The 6,448-nt window shown below is 47.2% G+C and overlaps 1 pseudogene; it reads right to left on the reverse strand.

Annotated features, from left to right (window-relative positions):
* LOC116397559 (B-cell lymphoma/leukemia 11A pseudogene) overlaps window positions 1-5,814 on the reverse strand; it is a 22,850-nt pseudogene extending 17,036 nt beyond the window's left edge.
* Between the last annotated feature and the right edge of the window lie 634 nt (window positions 5,815-6,448).

Here is a 6,448-nt window from a genome sequence, read left to right on the forward strand (position 1 = left end):
TGTGTGTGTGTGTGTGTGTGTGTGTGTATGTGCGTGTATGAGCCCAGAGATGCTCCATTAGTGACTGGGCCTGGCATTCCCATCAGGCCCAGTATGGCCTAAGTGCTGCCAACCACCCAACCCCCTGCTCCAAACAACCCTTATCCCACCTGGGTTGGCCTAGTAGCGCCACTCAGCTGGTTCCAAAACACCACACACACACTCATAAAGCACACACACACGCACTCATGGTCCACTAATGACCAAAACCCAAACAGCTCCAAAACAACTCTGAAAAGCTATTAAGAGATGGCATTTTGATGGGGAAGTGATTTTTTATATGCCATTAAAAGCCATGGATGAAATGGGCGTTCGCGTAAATACAGCCACAGGTCGGAAGGGGAAGGCCAAGCAAGGATAATTGAGAAACAATACCCCTCCCCGAGATGAAGGTAGAGGAGTGTCCACATGTCACGTGTTGCTCTCTGTCAAAGTGTAGAGTAAGTAACGCGAAAAGGACTTTCTGCGCTTTTAGTGCTCTTGAGACATTCTTTCCATTTTCTGTGTCAAAAGTTGGTGAACACATGACATGTGACCGGTGATATCCAGTGACTTTGAAGACTAATTTACTAATTTGTTTTTTTACAGTCAATCCAGATCTTTAAGTCTTTTAATACGTTGTAGCCTAACTGCAGTAGGATTAACATTACTGCACCCTGATGGCCTGGGGGCTCAACACATTCTCACACTAATGCGTCAAATAACGCAGCTCGATCAGCGGCAATAAGCTTCAGACTATGATGCTCTGCATGCCCCTCTAGCATCAGCTTTGCACCTCTCAGTGACGGGTTAGGGTTAAGATCCGTCTTCACAGGAAGCTAGGTTTGGACAACATAACCACTTAGTTAGGTTTAGGAAAACAGCGTGGTTGACATTAACTTGACTGACTAACAGCACACTAGCTAGCCTCAGAATGTTGACTTCGCTTTGAGTTTAGCTCGGGACACAAACAGCAGTCTCCTGGACGAGTGTCCTGTGTTTGTTTGGCCCATCCACGTCCCCGACCACAAGCCCTGTGTGGACTAGCTCTCTCTTTATACCACTCCAGTTGTTCTGCCCATAAAACTGCGGTTGAGTGCATTACATGTACATGATTAAATGTGCGTCGCTGTCAGACGCCGAGGAGCACTGACCAAGCTGCAATGTTCAAGGTGTTGGGAGTGAGAATGGGTTCTGGAGGTCGGCTCGTATTATGCTTTCAAAAACACTCAAATGCTTTGTGATTAACATTATAAAATGATTGGTTTGGTTTATGCAACAAAACTACTCAATACAGGTTAGAAAGAAGATCATGGCATATGTTGATATTATAACAGAAGAATGTTACAGAGGAATGTTACAGAGGAATGTTACGGAACATCTTTACAGAACAACTTTACCATGCAATGTTACGGAACGGAACGGAACAACGGAACTGAACAATGTTACGGAACAACATACAACTGACCATAGTAAAACAATGTTATGTAACGTTACGTAACAAGTGTAACATTGTCATTACGTACATAATGTCAACATTTCCTGTTTGTTTCACATGGGAAACAAACAGAGGTCTCCTGTGTGTAAGCCCTGTGTTTGTTCTACAGAAAGAGTTCAACTACATGCTCACTCAAAGAAATGTAGTCAATTTGTGCAAGGCGTGTCTTCAGGTGGGACTTATACCACTGCATGGGAGAGTACAGTACAATGGCTGGCGTTGTAATTATTACTGGGGTCGAGAGTGAAAAATCCAAACATGTTTGCTCTGGATAGGATTAAAGTCACTGACCAACACACATTCAATTCAACTCAAACCACCTCCACTAATCCCATCCCAATGTGGCTCATGTCCACACAGACCTGCACGGGACACTTTGAGTCATTATGAGCATATTTCTGACATACTCTCTCGTGAAACGTTGGTGTCTTTCATGTCTTGGAAATCCAAAACTCATTTTGGATTGTCAGCACTTTCACACTTTCCTCAATACATTAAGCTCCGCTCTCTTTTAAACCCTGAAGATTTAGAGCCAAATACGGACTGAGGCAACTTTTCCTAAAAGGAGATGGTGGGCTTGGCATTCCTGTTTATTGCCAGTCCTCAAACTAGTCTTTCCTTACCTTTGCCCCCTCGTCTCTGTTGAATTGGTTTTGCCTCTTTGTCTCCCTCAGAGCAGAAGAGGATGAGAGAGAGACATACTGTATACATCACTCATCATGGAGTAAATACACCTACACATACACACACACACACACTCCTGACTCAACCTTATCTAGCATTAGCAGCAAATCATTCGGCACTTCAGCGGTATTTCTAAGCCCTCGTGATAAAACAAGAGTGAAAGAGCACGAGTAACAAAGAGGAAACATTCAGGTGGCCTCGGGGCCTGAAACACACACACACACACACACACTCCTCACATTTAGGGTGTCTTTCTCCTCCTCATTAGCTCTAAACAACCCAGAAGGCCACCATATTCAGAACAGCTGTTAAGCAATCTTTTAATAAAATGCTTCCTGATGAGAAGGTCACTCGGTCTATTAAGGAGAAACTGTCAGTGTTTGTTGGTCTAAATCCTGCAGAACACGGGGTTGGCCACACAGGGAGAAATGATCTTGTAGCCAACAAGTTGGTACATGAAAGGGCATTAGTCTGTACAGCATCACAATGAGATTAGCTTTGTGTCTGTTCGTTGCATATCCAACATTTTCTAACTACGCAGATGCCGATGGGTGGAGAACATGGAGAACTTTAAAAAGCTTTTGAGAATGTGTTTTTCTCCACGTCAACGATTCTGCGTCAGCTCATGTCTGTGCGACAATCCTTCACATCCTCTCTCGCCTCACAGGTTTGAATTAATGGTTATACTTGGACCGTGCCTGCTCCCGTCACCGCCACCCACTGTTATTATTATAGTCACATTTATGTTACAATTACTGCTGTTATTATCAGTCGTACTGTCATATCCACTGCAGCTGTTATTATTAGGAGTCATAATTTTTTCATAATCTGCTATTATTGGTGCTACACTCCTATTACCAAGCTAAGATGTATCATATATATCCATATAGTATATATGGATCGACTGTGTTGTAGTTCTATTATGTTGTTCATTCTGTACACACGACATCTATTGTACCTCTGTCCATCCAGTGAGAGGACCCCTCCTCCTGTGAGAGGACCCCTCCCCCAGTGATAGGACCCCTCCTCCAGTGAGAGGACCCCTCCCCCAGTGGTAGGACCCCTCCTCCAGTGATAGGACCGCTCCTCCTGTGATAGGACCCCTTCTCCTGTGAGAGGACCCCTCCTCCAGTGATAGGACCCCTCCTCCTGTGAGAGGACCCCTCCCCCAGTGATAGGACCCCTCCTCCAGTGATAGGTCCCCTCCTCCAGTGAGAGGACCCCTCCCCCAGTGATAGGACCCCTCCTCCAGTGAGAGGACCCCTCCCCCAGTGGTAGGACCCCTCCTCCAGTGATAGGACCGCTCCTCCTGTGATAGGACCCCTYCTCCTGTGAGAGGACCCCTCCTCCAGTGATAGGACCCCTCCTCCAGTGATAAGACCCCTCCTCCAGTGATAGGACCCCTCCTCCAGTGATAGGTCCCCTCCTCCAGTGAGGGGACCCCTCCTCCAGTGATAGGACCCCTCCTCCAGTGATAGGACCCCTCCTCCTGTGAGAGGACCCCTCCTCCAGTGATAGGACCCCTCCTCCTGTGAGAGGACCCCTCCTCCAGTGATAGGACCCCTCCTCCAGTGATAGGTCCCCTCCCCCAGTGATAGGACCCCTCCTCCTGTGAGAGGACCCCTCCTCCAGTGATAGGACCCCTCCTCCAGTGAGAGGACCCCTCCCCCAGTGATAGGACCCCTCCTCCTGTGAGAGGACCCCTCCCCCAGTGATAGGACCCCTCCCCCAGTGATAGGACCCCTCCTCCTGTGAGAGGACCCCTCCTCCAGTGATAGGACCCCTCCCCCAGTGATAGGACCCCTCCTCCAGTGATAGGACCCCTCCCCCAGTGATAGGACCCCTCCTCCAGTGAGAGGACCCCTCCCCCAGTGATAGGACCCCTCCTCCAGTGATAGGACCCCTCCTCCTGTGAGAGGACCCCTCCTTCTGTGAGAGGACCCCTCCTCCTGTGAGAGGACCACTCCTCCTGTGAGAGGACCCCTCCTCCTGTGAGAGGACCCCTCCTCCTGTGAGAGGACCCCTCCTCCAGTGGGAGGACCCCTCCTCCTGTGAGAGGACCCCTCCTCCAGTGATAGGACCCCTCCTCCTGTGATAGGACCCCTCCTCCAGTGATAGGACCCCTCCTCCAGTGATAGGACCCCTCCTCCTGTGATAGGACCCCTCCTCCAGTGGGAGGACCCCTCCTCCAGTGAGAGGACCCCTCCTCTGTTGCTTGTTCTTCCTGTTAAAGGTTTTCTGGGGGAGTTGTTCCTGTACCCATGTGAGGGTTCTAGAACAGAGGGTGTTGTATGTTGTACAGATTGTAAAACCCTCTGAGGCAAATGTGTAATTTTGGTCTTTATAAATAAATTGAAGTGAATTAAGGCTTTATTGTGTGACATTGGTGAATCCGAACTAACCCTTTAAAACACCAAAGTCACAAAATAAAAGAACAAACAATTGATGGAGGCAGCAGATTTTTGCATCCTATCACAATAACTTAATGTTGTCTTTTATTAATCATAAACACAATCTTTCCCAAACCTGAACCTATCACATTCTCCACGGAGAGTAAATAGATTGTCATAAAACACTGTCACGCTGTTGAATTGTCCAACATCAAAGCTCTTTTTCTGAACCTTATTGGTGAAGTGATGAAAGCATTGACTCGTCTCCTCTGTGTCACAGGAACACCATCAGCTATGCAAGCTTTATAATGAAAGGACCACTTCACCCACATGAATAAAACCCCCAAACATGTTTCATTGCATTGAAAAAAGGACATTTAAAAAAGACGTTTACAGTATCATCTCTTTCCAGAATCAGTATTCCTCTAGTCACTTCTCACAGCAGACATCTTTGACTGGTTATAGCAGGTGTTACTGGCAACATTAACAATGGCTCTGTTCCATTAAGTGTCCCAGTGAGCCATTTAGCCAGCGTGTTCAACCCCAGGACCCTGAAACTGGCTCACATAAGTGGTATGCATTCTTTATCAGCGTGATTAATTACACCTGTGCTTTTCTTCTCATGACATGTCAAAATGTCTGCTGTGGAAACACAGATCCATTACTCTGGATAATCCACAGACCTCACTGTGACCTGTTCTCATTTGAACTAACAGAGAAATACACTAGCCATGGAAAACCTTTCACAGTGAGGTATTTTGGATCACTGTTTATGGAAGCAAGTGTTTTTGTAGTTTTGTCTGTAAATATCATTTTTTGATGAACAAACATCACAGCAACTTTCACCTCTATCGTAATGGGATGGATTCAAAACCTTGATGAAACCAAAACTGTCTTCACGCAGCACTCAGAATCCAGCTCCATTCCATTTAAAACACTTATTCAATGTCTTTATGTCTCCTATTCCCAGACCTGCTACCTGTAAACTATGCTCCCCCATCTCCTCCTGTCTCTCTCTCTGGCTAATTCCCCCACCCTCTCTATCCCTGTCTCCCATTCCTTGCAGCTGAGTCCTGTAAATCAAGTTGAAACAGCTCTGCATATGTGTGTGTCTATACTGTGTGTTACCTACTAACCGCTGCCAAAACATGTGTCCCAACCGCCCCCTTACCTCCCTATATGTCTGCCTATAGGAGGAGGAAGAGCCAGAGGGGACGAAGGCATGCAGGAGTGTGTGTGTGTGTGTGTAGGTGAGTGTGTGTGTGTGTGTGTGTGTGTGTGTGTGTAGATGTGTGTGTGTAGGTGAGTGTGTGTGCGTGTGTGTGTGTAGGTGTGCGTATGTGTGTGTGCGTGTGTGTGTGTGCGTGTGTAGGTGTGCGTGTGTGTGTGTGCGTGTGTGTAGGTGTGCGTGTGTGTGTGTAGGTGTGCGTGTGTGTGTGTGCGTGCGTGTGTGTAGGTGTGCGTGTGTGTGTGTAGGTGTGTGTGTGTGTGTGCGTGTGTGTGTGTGTGCGTGTGTGTAGGTGTGTGTGTAGGTGTGCGTGTGTGTGTGTGCGTGTGTGTGTGTGTAGGCGTGTGAGTGTGTGCGTGTGAGTGTAGGTGTGTGTGTGTGTAGGTGTGTGTGTGTGTGTGGGATTAAGTTTGGTGCTATCTGTCAGGGTCATACGGGTTGAAGGAACATATCCTGGACGCTTATCTCAAGTAGGACGGGGAGAAGAACTAGCCACATTGAGACTCCTGTCTGTACTGAACAAAGAAAGAAAGAACGAATGAAATTCTAATTGATTTTTATATTAATAATAAAGGTGCTCAATAGGAAATTCGGAGCGTTTCTCCTGCTTCGAGACGGCTCTCTGCATGG

Source organism: Anarrhichthys ocellatus, unplaced genomic scaffold, assembly GCF_004355925.1.
Source record: "Anarrhichthys ocellatus isolate YVR2014 unplaced genomic scaffold, GSC_Weel_1.0 scaffold68, whole genome shotgun sequence".
NCBI lineage: Eukaryota > Metazoa > Chordata > Actinopteri > Perciformes > Anarhichadidae > Anarrhichthys > Anarrhichthys ocellatus.